Source organism: Bufo bufo, chromosome 1, assembly GCF_905171765.1.
Source record: "Bufo bufo chromosome 1, aBufBuf1.1, whole genome shotgun sequence".
NCBI lineage: Eukaryota > Metazoa > Chordata > Amphibia > Anura > Bufonidae > Bufo > Bufo bufo.
This window is the reverse complement of record NC_053389.1, coordinates 552009098-552027432: the sequence shown is the minus strand read 5'-3', so window position 1 is coordinate 552027432 and position 18335 is coordinate 552009098.

The window sequence follows — 18335 nt, the reverse complement described above, 5'->3', positions numbered from 1 at the left end:
TCGCGCGGGGGGCGCGAAATGTGTTCTTCTTCCTAGGGGGGGCATGACAGAAAATAATTGAGAAGCACTGTGTTACAATAACACAACCGCATACATCCGTTATGAACGGATCCGGTTGTATTATGTCTTCTGTAGCCATTACGGATCCATCTCCCATTGACTTACATTGTGTGTCAGGACGGATCCGTTTGGCTCAGCTTCGTCAGGCGGGCAGCAAAAAGCTGCAAGCACCATTTTGGTGTCCGCCTCCAGAGCGGAATGGTGACTGAACGGAGGCAAATTGATGCATTCTGAGCGGATCCTTTTCCATTCAGAATCCATTAGGGCAAAACTGATCCGTTTTGGACCGCTTGTGAGAGCCCTGAACGGATCTCGCAAACGGAAACCAAAACGCCAGTGTGAAAGTAGCCTAAGGGTACGGCCACACAGTCAGGTTTCCTGGTGCAATTTTGGAAGCCAAAATCAGGAGTGGATGATAATAGGAGAAAAAGTATTAAAGGGGTATTCCGGTTGCATAAAGTATCCTGTCAATAGGGGTTAACTATTAGATCGGGGGGAACCCAACGATCACCTGTAACCTGTGGAGCCCACTGAAATGGATGGAGCGGCTGGAAATGCGCATCACCGCTCCATCCATTTATACAGGAGTTGGGGAGATCTGGAAATAACCGATCTAATAGTTATCCCCTATCCTGTGGATAGGGGATAACTTTCTGTAACCGGAATACCCCTTTAACCCATTTTACCCCGGAAGATTTTTTCATTTTTGTGTTTTCGTTTTGCGTTCCCTGCATTCCCAGAGCCATAACCTTTTTTATTTTTCCGTTCACATAGCTGAATGAGGGCTTGTTTTTTGCTGGATAAGCTGTACTTTCCAACGCCACCATTTAATATTGCATTTGAGGTAGTGGGAAGCAGGAAAATATTTCCAAATGGGGTGGAATTGGAAAAAAAACACAATTCCGGCACAGTTTTTTTTATTTACGACATTCAATGTGCGATAAAACTGACCAGTTACTTTCATTCTAAAGGTCAGTCCAAATCCGGTGATACCTTATATGTATAGTTTTTCTTGCGTCTTGATACTTATAAAATAATAAAAACCTTGAGAAAAAAAATCTGTTATATTTTTTTTGTCGCCATATTCTGACCCCTATACCATTTTTGGAGTTATGTGTACGGAGCTGTGTGAAATTTTTGCAAGGAGATCTGTACTTTTTCATTGTGTATGACTTTCTGATCACTTTTTATTGAATTTTTTTGTGGTAAATAAAGCAACCAAAAATGGCAAATCAGCCATTTTGACTTTTTTTCTATTTTGCCGTTTGCCGTATTATGTGTATTTTTTGGGGGGAGGAGTTGATTAGAACTTTTATTAAAAAAAATAAAAATTTTATTAAACTTTATTCTTTTTTTCATAGTTCCCATAGGGAATTATAACAAGCAATCATTAGATTGCTATTCCCATAGATTCTAATGAATTAGCATTGGAGTCTATGAGAAATGTACTAGTTTCCTATGGAGACCTGCTACAGGCAGGGGCTCCTGTCATTCTGTATGACAGGGGCTGCTGAATACAAGCCCAGACTCCTTTGATCGCCGCTGGAGGGAGTCGGAGCATACTCGGAAGCAGTTTGCTATGCAATTGACATCAGTTAAAATAGCATGTTAATAATAGCTCGCTGCATGCGTGAAACTATGTAGCTTGAACAAAAAGGACAAGCTGTGTCCAAAGCTTACATCTGTAATTTACTTGGTGAAGGAACAAAATACACATGGTACAATTACAATACCTGCCTCTGCAGATGGCTAACAGGTGACTTCCTTATAGCTGACAAATGTGACAGTAGCGCCATCTTGTGGACTTCTGTTTTCATTGTGGACATTTTAGGTGTTTTGTTATCCTTTCGCTATTACTAAGTTTGCTCCTGCAAAGCATGATGACACTTTTACACTACAGTATTTTGGTCAGCATTTTATCCTCCACTCCTGGTTTTACTATTTTGACATCTGCTTTTGTATTTTGGTTTGGTTTTTATATTTGGTTCCATCATAGGACCAAAAATGATGGCAGAGCCCAATTCATCACATGACAGACATAAACAGAGCCCTATGAATATCATGAGGCCAGTCGGGTTTTTGTGTTATGGTGTCCAGCATATGATGACAGAGACTTACAAATACGAATGCAAAATACTGACCAAAATACTGCCATGTGAAAGCGACCTAAGGCCTGTTTTACACAAATGCATTGGTACACATCGAAATACAGATCCACAGTACAGACATACGATGAAACAGAGTGCATCCGTATTCCATCAATACTGCATCTGTATTACACCAGTATGTGCATCTATTTTTACATTCATGCATATTATTTACCATCGAGCAAAAACTGATCCTTTTTTTCCTTTCTCTGGCTGACATTTTCTTAAAGGGGTTGTCCAACCTCCCAGAAAACTTAGTGTAGCCCTATATGGGGCTGACCTGTGTACATAATGGGACCTTACAGACTAGTGGTCACTATGGACCTATTTACGTTCTTGGATCAAGTACTGTTTTTTGCCTTTTTTTTTTGTGTATAAAACTTCACTTTTATTTCATTATTTAAATGTACGTTATACTTTTAATCTTATTCCATCCTATTACAATGCTAAAGACACATATTAAAACTTTCAGTTGTGCGGACTGGCTCTGTGTTTTTTTTAAAATTTATTCTGGTAAATACTTTTTGTACTATAGTTATAATTGTTATCACAGTTGCTGCTGCCTTGTTGGTAAGGTGGACTTCTTGTTTGAAATCCCTCTATTCCTATAACACAGGGGTAGGGGGAGAGCTGGAGGGGGGGGGGAGGGAGGAGAAATAAGGAGATTAACCTGTGAATTGGTATAATCTCTTATAAAGGCATAGATGACAGTGTTCGTCACAGTCTATGCTTGATATCATACCTCTGGTATATCTCTAGTGTGTTCATATCTAGATCAAGCCTATTCCCTAGTGATGGCACTACTTGTGCTTTTAGTATGCTCCTCTTATCACCTCCTATCCACCTCTCTCCATGAATCACCTTCCCCTTGTAGCCACTGCCTTCAGTATTACTTTCTATTGGCTACTGGGTCCCTGTGATACGCAGCTTTATTTGCTCATATGTTTGAGCTTAGTCCACATCATACTGCCTAAAACCTAACACTCACACACCCTGCATCCCGACATGTTTCGCTGTATACCAGCGTCTTCAGGGGATAATGCAGGTGTGAGTGTTGGGGGCGGAGTCCAGCCTTTAAAGGTTCGTTTCCGATCACATGTTTTAAGACACCAATCATTTACTGATACATAGTATCCGTTTGTTACTTTTGTTCACACCCACTGATCGTTGATTGGCCCCAGTCCGTCATGCACTGATGACTCACAGTTTCATGACGTGTCTCTAGGGTCATTAACTCATGCGCCCCGGTTTGCCCATTCTTCACTGCGTTATCGCGGGACTGTTGTTATGTTCGCGCATGCGTGAGAACTTATACTTTTTGCAGTCATCAGTTCATCACCATTAACTCAGCGCATGCGTGCGGGCTCCACACCGATTTGTCCACGCTCATACTTCACGGCCGCGCGACATATCCCTGGGGTCACCTGCACACACCTCCGGACCTGCCCGCCCTCACCGGTGCTGCCGCGAGACTGCCATTATATTCGCGCATGCGCGGGGACTTATACATTTTCAGTCATTTGATTTTCCTATCGGCTTCGCGCATGCGCATGGACTTTAACATAGGTTTGTCCACATCTGTGCTGTCACATCCTTCCAACTGGGGCTTCATTTCACTCCTAGCAGAGCCTCCTTCATATAACACTCTACTTCAGCAGGGTACCTATGTTGTGATGTAATTCCATATTTAGTTAGGTGTCTACTCTTGTTCCTCAAGCTATTCCTTTTGTTTACTTTAATAATATCTTATTCTCATGGAGTGTATATATCTTTATACGTATACATATATAAATGTATGAATGTGAGGGCTAATTTTTCCTCAGGGGGAATTTTTGGTCAAATTTCTAAATATCTTCTATTAGAGAGGCAATATATTATGGCTTATTTTTTTGTTTTTTCCTAACTCTTTGTGCCTTTTTGTTTTTTATTTTTTAATATTTTTTATTTTCATACCAGGTCATCAATCACTGGTCCATACATCCATCTCTAACTTCTCCCCTGATTCCAGATTCCAGACACCCCTCCCCACAGCCTGGGCTTCCCCATCACTACCACGGTAAGTATTTTCTTCTTCTTTTGTTTTTTAGAGGTATATATAGTTTTTTTACTCTATTTTGGGAATTGGATTTTCTTCCTTTTCTTTATTTCTTCATTTTTACTATATTTTTTATTTTTTAAGAGAGACATTTTCTCTACCCACGTAGGTGGTCTACTCCGCTCCTCTCTAAATAATCTGTCTACATAGCATTATCATTGCTAATCTAGGAGTACTGTAATATGTTATTATTTGTTTATATCATTCTTTTTCTTTTTACTGCTACATTGTTCTACAAAAATGGTAGGAAGGTGAATCCTTCATTTATTCCAATCGGTGACAATGATTTAAGCCGATATATCCACTTTGCCTCCTCCTGTTGTAATTTGTTATCCACATCTCCTTGTCTCGGGCCTATTTTGACCCTCTGTATCCCCCAAATTTCTAGACCTGTTGGGCTCCCTTTGTGATATTTGTTGATATGTCTCACTAGGGGTGTATCATCGTCAGTATTGAGGGCACTCAGATGTCTCGAGATCCTCCTCCTCAATTCCTGTATTGTCTTTCCCACGTAGATTTTAGGACACCTACATTGTATCGCGTAGACAACGCCAGTACTCTTACAATTGATATATTCTCTAATAGTATATTTCTTCCCATCATGGGGGTTTATAAACTCTTTCTTTGGCACCATATACTTACAGAATACGCATCCACCACATGGGTATGACCCCTGTGTGGATAACCAGTTCTTTTTTGTACTTGTTTTCTTCTGGAAGTGGCTATGAACCATGATATCTTTTAGGTTTTGTCCCCTCCTGTATGTCACCGACGGGTTTTTAGGCAATACTTCCTTTAGGTCTTTATCTGATGTTAAAATATGCCAATATTTTTTAAGAATGCCATAAATTTTTTTGTGTTGGTAATCAAAGGTACCAATACAACGTATTGTTTTTTCATTTTTTAAAACCTTTCTTTTGAACAGACTCTCCCTCTCCATCCTCTTGACTCTATTATAGGCCCTATACAGCACCTTTCTAGGGTATCCCCTTTCCAGGAATCTTTGATACAGAACCTTACATTCTTCCTCGAAAGCTGTTTCATTTGTACAGTTTCTTTTCGCTCTTAAATATTGTGCGACCGGTATACCTTTCTTTAAGGGTTTCGGGTGACAGCTTTCCCAATGAAGGAGACTGTTACCAGCCGTAGCCTTCCTATATACTTCGGTGGTCACTTCACCATTAGTTTCTATATTGATCTTAAGGTCAAGAAAGTTTATACTCTTTTTATGGATCTCAGCTGTGAAATGCAAGCCGACGTCGTTCTTATTGAGGTCTTTAGTGAATGTCTCAAACTGTGATGTAGTGCCGTTCCAAAAAATCAAAATGTCATCTATGTATCTAGCCCAATACATTATGTGCTCTGTGTAATGTGAATTCTGATCAATAAATACATATTTGTCTTCCCACCACCCCAAAAATAAATTAGCAAAACTGGGTGCACATACTGTCCCCATCGCGGTCCCTGTGATCTGTAAATAATATTGTCCGTTAAAAATAAAATAATTATGTGTAAGTAAAAAACGTAATAAGGTGATAACTAAATTATTGTGCTCATGAAATTGTGTTCCTTTAGTGTATAAATAATATTCTACCGCCTTAATCCCTAATTCGTGGTGTATACTAGTGTAGAGAGCCTCGACGTCTAGGCTTGCTATCAGAGTCTCATCATTCACATGGATTTCTTGCAGTTTTATCACTGTGTCACTTGTGTCCTTAAGATACGAGGGGAGAGTCTGCACAAAGGGTTTCAAGATAGCATCCACGTAGGAACTTATACCCTCGCACATATTGTTGTTCCCTGAAACTATCGCTGATAGCAAGCCTAGACGTCGAGGCTCTCTACACTAGTATACACCACGAATTAGGGATTAAGGCGGTAGAATATTATTTATACACTAAAGGAACACAATTTCATGAGCACAATAATTTAGTTATCACCTTATTACGTTTTTTACTTACACATAATTATTTTATTTTTAACGGACAATATTATTTACAGATCACAGGGACCGCGATGGGGACAGTATGTGCACCCAGTTTTGCTAATTTATTTTTGGGGTGGTGGGAAGACAAATATGTATTTATCGATCAGAATTCACATTACACAGAGCACATAATGTATTGGGCTAGATACATAGATGACATTTTGATTTTTTGGAACGGCACTACATCACAGTTTGAGACATTCACTAAAGACCTCAATAAGAACGACGTCGGCTTGCATTTCACAGCTGAGATCCATAAAAAGAGTATAAACTTTCTTGACCTTAAGATCAATATAGAAACTAATGGTGAAGTGACCACCGAAGTATATAGGAAGGCTACGGCTGGTAACAGTCTCCTTCATTGGGAAAGCTGTCACCCGAAACCCTTAAAGAAAGGTATACCGGTCGCACAATATTTAAGAGCGAAAAGAAACTGTACAAATGAAACAGCTTTCGAGGAAGAATGTAAGGTTCTGTATCAAAGATTCCTGGAAAGGGGATACCCTAGAAAGGTGCTGTATAGGGCCTATAATAGAGTCAAGAGGATGGAGAGGGAGAGTCTGTTCAAAAGAAAGGTTTTAAAAAATGAAAAAACAATACGTTGTATTGGTACCTTTGATTACCAACACAAAAAAATTTATGGCATTCTTAAAAAATATTGGCATATTTTAACATCAGATAAAGACCTAAAGGAAGTATTGCCTAAAAACCCGTCGGTGACATACAGGAGGGGACAAAACCTAAAAGATATCATGGTTCATAGCCACTTCCAGAAGAAAACAAGTACAAAAAAGAACTGGTTATCCACACAGGGGTCATACCCATGTGGTGGATGCGTATTCTGTAAGTATATGGTGCCAAAGAAAGAGTTTATAAACCCCCATGATGGGAAGAAATATACTATTAGAGAATATATCAATTGTAAGAGTACTGGCGTTGTCTACGCGATACAATGTAGGTGTCCTAAAATCTACGTGGGAAAGACAATACAGGAATTGAGGAGGAGGATCTCGAGACATCTGAGTGCCCTCAATACTGACGATGATACACCCCTAGTGAGACATACCAACAAATATCACAAAGGGAGCCCAACAGGTCTAGAAATTTGGGGGATACAGAGGGTCAAAATAGGCCCGAGACAAGGAGATGTGGATAACAAATTACAACAGGAGGAGGCAAAGTGGATATATCGGCTTAAATCATTGTCACCGATTGGAATAAATGAAGGATTCACCTTCCTACCATTTTTGTAGAACAATGTAGCAGTAAAAAGAAAAAGAATGATATAAACAAATAATAACATATTACAGTACTCCTAGATTAGCAATGATAATGCTATGTAGACAGATTATTTAGAGAGGAGCGGAGTAGACCACCTACGTGGGTAGAGAAAATGTCTCTCTTAAAAAATAAAAAATATAGTAAAAATGAAGAAATAAAGAAAAGGAAGAAAATCCAATTCCCAAAATAGAGTAAAAAAACTATATATACCTCTAAAAAACAAAAGAAGAAGAAAATACTTACCGTGGTAGTGATGGGGAAGCCCAGGCTGTGGGGAGGGGTGTCTGGAATCTGGAATCAGGGGAGAAGTTAGAGATGGATGTATGGACCAGTGATTGATGACCTGGTATGAAAATAAAAAATATTAAAAAATAAAAAACAAAAAGGCACAAAGAGTTAGGAAAAAACAAAAAAATAAGCCATAATATATTGCCTCTCTAATAGAAGATATTTAGAAATTTGACCAAAAATTCCCCCTGAGGAAAAATTAGCCCTCACATTCATACATTTATATATGTATACGTATAAAGATATATACACACCATGAGAATAAGATATTATTAAAGTAAACAAAAGGAATAGCTTGAGGAACAAGAGTAGACACCTAACTAAATATGGAATTACATCACAACATAGGTACCCTGCTGAAGTAGAGTGTTATATGAAGGAGGCTCTGCTAGGAGTGAAATGAAGCCCCAGTTGGAAGGATGTGACAGCACAGATGTGGACAAACCTATGTTAAAGTCCATGCGCATGCGCGAAGCCGATAGGAAAATCAAATGACTGAAAATGTATAAGTCCCCGCGCATGCGCGAATATAATGGCAGTCTCGCGGCAGCACCGGTGAGGGCGGGCAGGTCCGGAGGTGTGTGCAGGTGACCCCAGGGATATGTCGCGCGGCCGTGAAGTACGAGCGTGGACAAATCGGTGTGGAGCCCGCACGCATGCGCTGAGTTAATGGTGATGAACTGATGACTGCAAAAAGTATAAGTTCTCACGCATGCGCGAACCGGGGCGCATGAGTTAATGACCCTAGAGACACGTCATGAAACTGTGAGTCATCAGTGCATGACGGACTGGGGCCAATCAACGATCAGTGGGTGTGAACAAAAGTAACAAACGGATACTATGTATCAGTAAATGATTGGTGTCTTAAAACATGTGATCGGAAACGAACCTTTAAAGGCTGGACTCCGCCCCCAACACTCACACCTGCATTATCCCCTGAAGACGCTGGTATACAGCGAAACATGTCGGGATGCAGGGTGTGTGAGTGTTAGGTTTTAGGCAGTATGATGTGGACTAAGCTCAAACATATGAGCAAATAAAGCTGCGTATCACAGGGACCCAGTAGCCAATAGAAAGTAATACTGAAGGCAGTGGCTACAAGGGGAAGGTGATTCATGGAGAGAGGTGGATAGGAGGTGATAAGAGGAGCATACTAAAAGCACAAGTAGTGCCATCACTAGGGAATAGGCTTGATCTAGATATGAACACACTAGAGATATACCAGAGGTATGATATCAAGCATAGACTGTGACGAACACTGTCATCTATGCCTTTATAAGAGATTATACCAATTCACAGGTTAATCTCCTTATTTCTCCTCCCTCCTCCCCCCCTCCAGCTCTCCCCCTACCCCTGTGTTATAGGAATAGAGGGATTTCAAACAAGAAGTCCACCTTACCAACAAGGCAGCAGCAACTGTGATAACAATTATAACTATAGTACAAAAAGTATTTACCAGAATAAATTTTAAAAAAAACACAGAGCCAGTCCGCACAACTGAAAGTTTTAATATGTGTCTTTAGCATTGTAATAGGATGGAATAAGATTAAAAGTATAACGTACATTTAAATAATGAAATAAAAGTGAAGTTTTATACACAAAAAAAAGGCAAAAAACAGTACTTGATCCAAGAACGTAAATAGGTCCATAGTGACCACTAGTCTGTAAAGTTAAAACGTTGACATGTACTGTGAGGTCAAAGGTCATTGAAAAAATGTACATAATGGGACCTAGAGCCTTCGCTGAATGGAAGAGTGGGAACATAAGTGAAGTATATCAGTGCCTCCACCCAGGTTAGAGCCTCTGTAGTACAGAGAGGATCTCTTCCTGGGACTTACCTATGAAGTGTAGTTAGTAGCCTTAACAAGGATTACTGTACTAATCTCACAGTCTGAAGAATACATATAGATACCACATAAGGTTATAACAGAAACTTTATAAGGGTAAGACCTCATGCACATGACTGTGCCGTTTTTTGCAGTCCGCAAACCGCGGATCCGCAAAAAACGGAAGCCTTCTGCAATTTGCGGAACGGGCGGTTCATTGTAGACATGCCTATTCTTGTCCGCAAAACGGACAAGAATATGACCTGCCATATATGACCTGCTATATATTTTTTTGCGGGACCTTGGAACGGAACTGAGTGCTGTCCGCATCTTTTGCGGCCCCATTGAAGTGAATGGGTCCGCATCCGAGCCGCAAGAACTGCGGCTTAGATGCGGACCATAACTACAGTCGTGTGCATGAGGCCTAAGAATGATAATAGTACATACATGCAGTACACTGAGAACGCAGCAGTATTGCAATACCGGGTGGCAGCTCAGGGGGTGCACCTCCGCTCTATCTTGATTCCCATGACTCTACCCGTGACAGTGACAGTATATAGGGCCCCCATAGTGCCCCCCATAATGTGTCACTATATAGGGCCCCCATAGTGCTTCCCCTCTTCTCCATAGTTCCCCCCATATTGTGCCAGTATATAGGGCCCCCATAGTGCTTCCCCTTTTCTCCATAGTGCCACCCAATATTGTTCCAGTATATAGAGCCCCCATAGTGCTTCCCCTCTTCTCCATAGTGGCCCCTATAGTGCTTCCCCCTCTTCTCCATAGTCCCCCCCATATTTTGGCAGTATTTAGGGCCCCCATAGTACTTTCCCTTTTCTCCATAGTGGCCCCCATAGTGCTTCCCCTCTTCTCCATAGTACCAATCCATATTGTGCCAGTATATAGAACCCCCACCCCCCTTCTTGCCACAGTATACTATAAATAATAAAAACAATAAACACATACACTCACCTAAAGAATTATTAGGAACACCATACTAAAACGGTGTTGGACCCCCTTTTGCCTTCAGAACTGCCTTAATTCTACGTGGCATTGATTCAACAAGGTGCTGATAGCATTCTTTAGAAATGTTGGCCCATATTGATAGGATAGCATCTTGCAGTTGATGGAGATTTGAGGGATGCACATCCAGGGCATGAAGCTCCCGTTCCACCACATCCCAAAGATGCTCTATTGGGTTGAGATCTGGTGACTGTGGGGGCCAATTTAGTACAGTGAACTCATTGTCATGTTCAAGAAACCAATTTGAAATGATTCGAGCTGTGGAGATGAGTGGTACCCGGTGGGGTCTTCTGCTGTTGTAGCCCATCCGCATCAAGGTTGTGCGTGTTGTGGCTTCACAAATGCTTTGCTGCATACATCGGTTGTAATGAGTGGTTATTTCAGTCAACGTTGCTCTTCTATCAGCTTGAATCAGTCGGCCCATTCTCCTCTGACCTCTAGCATCCACAAGGCATTTTTGCCCACAGGACTGCCGCATACTGGATGTTTTTCCCTTTTCACACCATTCTTTGTAAACCCTAGAAATGGTTGTGCGTGAAAATCCCAGTAACTGAGCAGATTGTGAAATACTCAGACCGGCCCGTCTGGCACCAACAACCATGCCACGCTCAAAATTGCTTAAATCACCTTTCTTTCCCATTCTGACATTCAGTTTGGAGTTCAGGAGATTGTCTTGACCAGGACCACACCCCTAAATGCATTGAAGCAACTGCCATGTGATTGGTTGACTAGATAATTGCATTAATGAGAAATAGAACAGGTGTTCCTAATAATTCTTTAGGTGAGTGTATACTTACCTTATGCTGCTGTCAGTGATGTGATGCAGGCCTCTTCCGGCCTGTGTCCCGCTCTGTACGGCTCAGGCGGCGCAATGGCCTCTGATAGGCTACTGGCCTAGTGCCTGTAGCCTATCAGAGGAACGGGCAAGGCAGACGCCTCTCCCCTGCTCCTCCACACCATTCATCTGTATCGCTGTCCTGAGGACGGCGATACAGATGAATATGGAGATAAGAGCTTCCACAATGGAAGCGCTCATCTCCACTCCTGCTGCCTCCGGACAGCTCTGCGGGCCAGATAAAAAGGTCCGCCGGGCCGTAGTTTGCCCATCACTGATGTAGATACTCAAAGATCTGCTTATCTACAGTTGCAAGAAAAAGTATATGAACCCTTTGGAATTATATGGATTTCTGCACAAATTGGTCATAAACTGTGATCTGATCTTCATCTAAGTCACAATAATAGACAATCACAGTCTGCTTAAACTAATAACACATAAATAATTAAATGTTACAATGTTTTTATTGAACACACCATGTAAACATTCACAGTGCAGGTGGAAAAAGTATGTGAACCCCTAGACTAATGACATCTCCATAAGCTAATTGGAGTGAAGTGTCAGCCAACTGGAGTCCAATCAATGAGATGAGATTGGAGTGTTGGTTACAGCTGCCTTGCCTTATTAAAAACACACACCAGTTCTGGGTTTGCTTTTCACAAGAAGCATTGCCTGATGTGAATGATGCCTTACACAAAAGAGCTCTCAGAAGACCTACGATTAAGAATTGTTGACTTGCATAAAGCTGGAAGGAGTTATAAAAGTATCTCCAAAAGCCTTGCTGTTCATCAGTCCACGGTAAGACAAATTGTCTATAAATGGAGAAAGTTCAGCACTGCTGCTACTCTCCCTAGGAGTGGCCGTCCTGTAAAGATGATTGCAAGAGCACAGCGCAGACTGCTCAATGAGGTGAAGAAGAATCCTAGAGTGTCAGCTAAAGACTTACAAAAGTCTCTGGCATATGCTAACATCCCTGTTAGTGAATCTACGATACATAAAACACTAAACAAGAATAGATTTCATGGGAGGATACCACAGAGGAAGCCACTGCTGTAAAAAAAACAAAAAAAACATTGCTGCACGTTTACAGTTTGCACAAGAGCACCTGGATGTTCCACAGCAGTACTAGCAAAATATTATGTGAACAGATGAATACAAAGTTGAGTTGTTTAGAAGAAACACACAACACTATGTGTGGAGAAAAAGAGGCACAGCACACCAACATCAAAACTTCATCCCAACTGTGAAGTATGGTGGTGGGGACATCATGGTTTGGGGCTGCTTTGCTGCATCAGGGCCTTGACGGATTTCTATCATTGAAGGAAAAATGAATTCCCAAGTTTATCAAGACATTTTGCAGGAGAACTTAAGGCCATCTATCCACCAGCTGAAGCTCAACAGAAGATGGGTGTTGCAACAGGACAACGAAACAAAGCATAGAAGTAAATCAACAACAGAATGGCTTAAACAGAAGAAAATACGCCTTCTGGAGTGGCCCAGTCAGAGTCCTGACCTCAACCCAATTGAGATGCTGTGGCATGACCTCAAGAAAGCGATTCACACCAGACATCCCAAGAATATGGCTGAACTGAAACAGTTCTGTAAAAAGGAATGGTCAAGAATCACTCCTGACCGTTGTGCACGTCTGATCTGCAACTACAGGAAACGTTTGGTTGAAGTTATTGCTGCCAAAGGGGGTTCAACCAGTTATTAAATCCAAGGGTGCACATACTTTTTCCACCTGCACTGTGAATGTTTACATGGTGTGTTCAATAAAAACATGGTAACATTTAATTCTTTGTGTGTTATTAGTTTAAGCAGACTGTGAGTGTCTATTGTTGTGACTTAGATGAAGATCAGATCACATTGTATGACCAATTTGTGCAGAAATCCATATAATTCCAAAGGGTTCACATACTTTTTCTTGCAACTGTATTCCTCCTAGTTATAAAGATTACACATGCCACTTGCCTTGGATTCCTAGAGACATAAGATGTCTCCTCACTGCAGCTCTGTTCCTCATGGTTCTAACTGACTGTGTTTACAAAACAAACCTTGTACTGAATCCCTGGGGTTTCTGAAGCAAAGCAGCAGGGGCAAAGAGGCTAAATACACTACATCTCAGCAGTATTAGCAGTTCCCAACATTAGCAAAAGCTAGGAAACTAGGGAAAAAAACACTCATTTTCTTTTAAAGCATCTCAATTGCAGTGCCAAGGTTCTCCCACCAATACAGCCAAAAAGTGGCCTCAGCAGTGATGTGTACATGAGCAGCATGTGACCGCAGAAGCACCGCAGAGGCTAAGTGGTCATGTCATACGTGGTTACATGACCATGGAAAAGAAACAGGGGGATAGGAGCCTTGACACTGGAATGGAGGAGCTTTCAAAAGGCCTCTTTTTTAGGCCTCTTTCACACGGGTGTCGCGTGCGAGGGCTGGATAGTATGCGGGTGCGTCTCTGGAAAATGCTTATTTTTCCGCGTGAGTGCAAAGCGTTTTAATGCGTTTTTCACACGCGTGAGAAAAATCGGCATGTTTGGTATCCAGACCCGAACCCGGACTTCTTCACAGCAGTTCGGGTTTGGGTTAGGTGTTGTGTAAATTTTATTATTTTCCCTTATAACATGGTTATAAGGGAAAATAATAGCATTCTTAATACAGAATGCTAAGTAAATTAGGGATGGAGGGGTTAAAAAAAATAATAATAATAAAACTCACCTCATCCACTTGTTCGCGCAGCCCTGCTTGTCTTCATTCTTCTTCTTTGGGGACCTTCTTTGGTTCCGTGCTCATCACATGGTCCATCATGTGATGAGCTCAGTGACATCACCAAAGGTCCTTTTCGCCCAGGTCATCAAAGAAGAAGAAAGAAGACGAGCCGGGCAGCACGAGGTGAGTTTAATTATTTTTTATTTTTTTTAACCCCTTCATCCCTAGTTTACTTAGCATTCTGTATTAAAAATGCTATTATTTTCCCTTATAACCATGTTATAAGGGAAAATAATAAAGATCGAGTCCCCATCCCGATCGTCACCTAGCAACCATGTGTTAAAATCGCACCGCATCCGCACTTGCTTGCGGATGCTTGGGATTTTCACGCAGCCCCATTCACTTCTATGAGGCCTGCGTTGCGTGAAAAACGCTGAATATAGAGCATGCTGCGATTTTCACGCAACGCACAAACAATGCGTGAAAATCACCGCTCATGTGCACAGCCCCATAGAAATGGATGGGTCCGGATTCAGTGCGGGTGCAATGCGTTCACCTTACGCATTGCACCCGCGCAGAAAACTCGCCCGTATGAAAGAGGCCTTAGTCTTGTTTTTTTTAACTATCCCCTTCCTGAGCAGATACATTTTCCTTTTTAGTACGTGTCTTTGAGAGCAATAACTTTTTTTTAACTTGGTTATGTAAATAATGCTTGTTCCTTTTTCAGTGATACACAGGGTTTTATTTGTCATGTTTATTTTAGCACTTTGTTTTTGTTTAATTTTTCATACCTGGGAAAATGTAAAATACTGAAAACAATACTAAAACAAATACGGTACTAGAAGCTAGAAAGAGTGTGTTTTTTATGAATTTATTATTTATTTTGTCTTTATGTTTAAAAAATTGTTTTTGTTATGTTACATTTAGCAGCTCCCATAAGGTCATACAATATATTTGAGGGGTATTTAACACTACATTTTTATTGCGGATTTCTTCTGCAACTGGGGCTGACATATGGGAAATACAGTGATCCCTCAAGATACAATGGCCTCAGGATACAATTTTTTCAATATACAATGGTCTTTTCTGACCCATCGTAGGTTGAAACTAGACTCAACATACAATGTCTCAGACTCAGTTCCTACCAATCAATGCCATTACTCGGGTAAAATAGCTGTATTAGTAGCCAGTTAGCAGCCATTCCTGACTGTTATATGTAAGGACATGTTTAATCTGTATTAGTTATCAGCTTATTTTTCTTAAATCTTTATTTACTCTTATCTTGGATGACATTTTAGGGCTTTGGAACAGATTACTTACAATGGTTTCAACATAAAATGGTTTTCCTGAAACCAATAAATATTGTAACTTGAAGGACCAATGTACAGCCCTTAGAGAGGTGTACAGCTGATCAGCAGTTAGCTAATCTGGGTGTCACGGCGCCGTCTAGGAGGCGGGCACATCCAGAGCGCGCGCGCAACATCAGTGCGTCCAGCGTCACCCGCACTCCTGATAATACTATGTGTGCATCTATCTGCATTCATGCTAATGGTTTTAGGGCTGAGCACCGAGCTAATCACTCGGTACTCGGCTGTGTAGTCTGTGTAAAGTCATGTGACGCTGGCCACAGCTCCCTATCTAGCTCCCTATTTAAACAGGCAATCTGCTGGCCACAGATTGCCTGTTATTTAGGTTCCACCTGCGATTTTGTCTTTCCTGGCGTACTGACCCCCTGCTGAACTCCTGACGATCCTCTGCTGACTCCTTTGGTACTTCACGACTCTCCTGGTATTTATGACCCCGGCTTCTCCTGACTATTCTCTGCTTGCTCCATTTGTACTTTGTAGATTTCCTGGTATTGACTCGGTCCGTTCACGTTCTGTTGTTTGTCTGTCTGTCATCCCTGCACTTATTCCAAGCTAGGGATTGCCGTCCAGTTGTCCCCTGTCATTAGGACTCGCGAGGCAAGTAGGCAGGGCCAGGGGTGAGGGTGGAGCGCAGTGGTCACTTCCCTCCCCCCTGTGTGTGTGTGTACGTGACCGTTACAGAATAACAGGCCTACTGAAACCACTGTACCATGAATCCTCTAGTGACCCTGACTGAGCATGTGTCAAACCTGACGCAGATGGTGCAGGAGCTAGGGGAGAAGATTCATTCCCTAGAAATAGGACAAGACGCCGCGGCTCCTCAGGCCTCTGGTCCGAACTTGAGCCCTCATATGGAGCCACCGATCAAGCTTCCAGAGCCCTTCTCTGGAGTTCGGAGGAAGTTTCACTCCTTTAAGGAGAGCTGTAAATTGTATTTTAGTTTACGCCCCTTGTCTTCCGGGTCGGAAAGCCAACGGGTGGGCATTGTTATTTCCCGCTTACAGGGGGATCCCCAGGAGTGGGCCTTTTCTTTACCCCCTGATGCTAGTTGTTTAACCACGGTAGAGGTTTTTTTTCAGGCTCTGGGTACCCTGTATGATGAACCAGACAGGGCCCTGGTAGCCGAAACTGCGCTGAAAGCATTGGTTCAAGGCAACCTCTCTGCGGAGGAGTATTGCACCCAATTTAGAAGGTGGTGTGTTCCCTCAGGGTGGAATGAGCCAGCTCTTAAGTGTCAATTCAGGTCAGGCCTATCTGATAATCTAAAAGACCTACTAGTGAGTTATCAGCTCCCTGAGACTCTTGAGGAGAACATGACCCTAGCAGTCCGACTCGACCGACGTGTGAGAGAAAGACGACAGGAACGACAGTTCTCTTCTCAGGTACTGGTCCAGTCTGAGGGTTGCACCAGGAGTGGTGTGGAGGTCTCATCTGAATAACCTATGCAAATTGGGATGACCAGAGGGGATCAGCACCGCAGACGTGGGATCTGTTTCTACTGTGGAGATACTGACCATTGGATCAATCAGTGTCCAAAGAGGATCCTTTCTGATAAGGCTTCCAAGACAAGACCACCAAGGGACCAGGTACTCCCTGTTATTACTAAGAGTAAGCTTTTAGTTCCTATAATAATTTCTCTGGGTTCTAATAAGTGGTCGGGTCAGGCCTTTATAGATTCGGACTCAGCGGCCAGCTTTATTGACCTGGGGTATGCTACTAGACAGGGTGTTCCAATTTTTGTTTTACCCACGGCCCATCCATATCATGGCCATCGACTCCACTCCCCTGGTGGGGGGTACTGTGAGGTCATGTACCTCAGAGATTTCCTTAGCTGTGGGAGTGTGCCACTTAGAGAAATGTTCCCTGTTAGTCCTAGAGAACTTACCAGTCGAGGTGGTATTGGGGATGCCGTGGCTCCAATTACACAATCCTACGATTGATTGGACCAGAGGGGAACTGGTGAGTTGGGGATCTGAGAATACGGGTTGGGTTCTCTGTGGAGACTGAGGTATTACCTGCAGTCATAAAGGAGTATGCTGATGTGTTCTCGTCGTCGTCCACAGAGGCTCTTCCTCCCCATAGACCTTATGATTGCGCCATAGTCCTGGAGAAGGGGGCAAGGTTTCCTAAGGGGCGTATTTACAATCTTTTCAAACCTGAACGTGAGGCCATGGAAGATTACATTAAGGAGAGTCTCATTAAGGGGCACATTAGACCCTCGGTTTCTCCCATGGGGGCGGGGTTTTTCTTTGTTAAGAAGAAGGATGGTGGTCTTAGTGTCACGACTGTGACTGATCCAGACAGGTCTGGGAGGAGAAGGTCGCAGCGACTTGCTACTCGCGATAGCTTGTGAGTTTGCTCCGTGGTTCAGGGTATGTCATCTGGGTTTTGCCTTGTGAACCTTTTTGTCCTGACTGGGAGTTTGTAGGCATCCTTCTCAGGTGAGTCCTGTCTGCCACTCCCAGCTACTATATTAGTTTCACTTTCACTTGCAGTCATTGCCAGATATAGTCCTTACTTCCAGTTCTATTCTGACCTTTGAAGGAGATCGTTTGATGGTGTTGCTGTGGAGCTCTTGTCCGGCGTGGACTGTCGTGATTGGGATCGCCTTCTCTGCTCGTGACTGGATAAGTCTATCTCTGATATAGTTTTTGTTGCTGTCTTCCCCTGCTGTTCTCCTAGACATGAGTGATGGTGACTAGTGCTCCCATCGGCCTTTC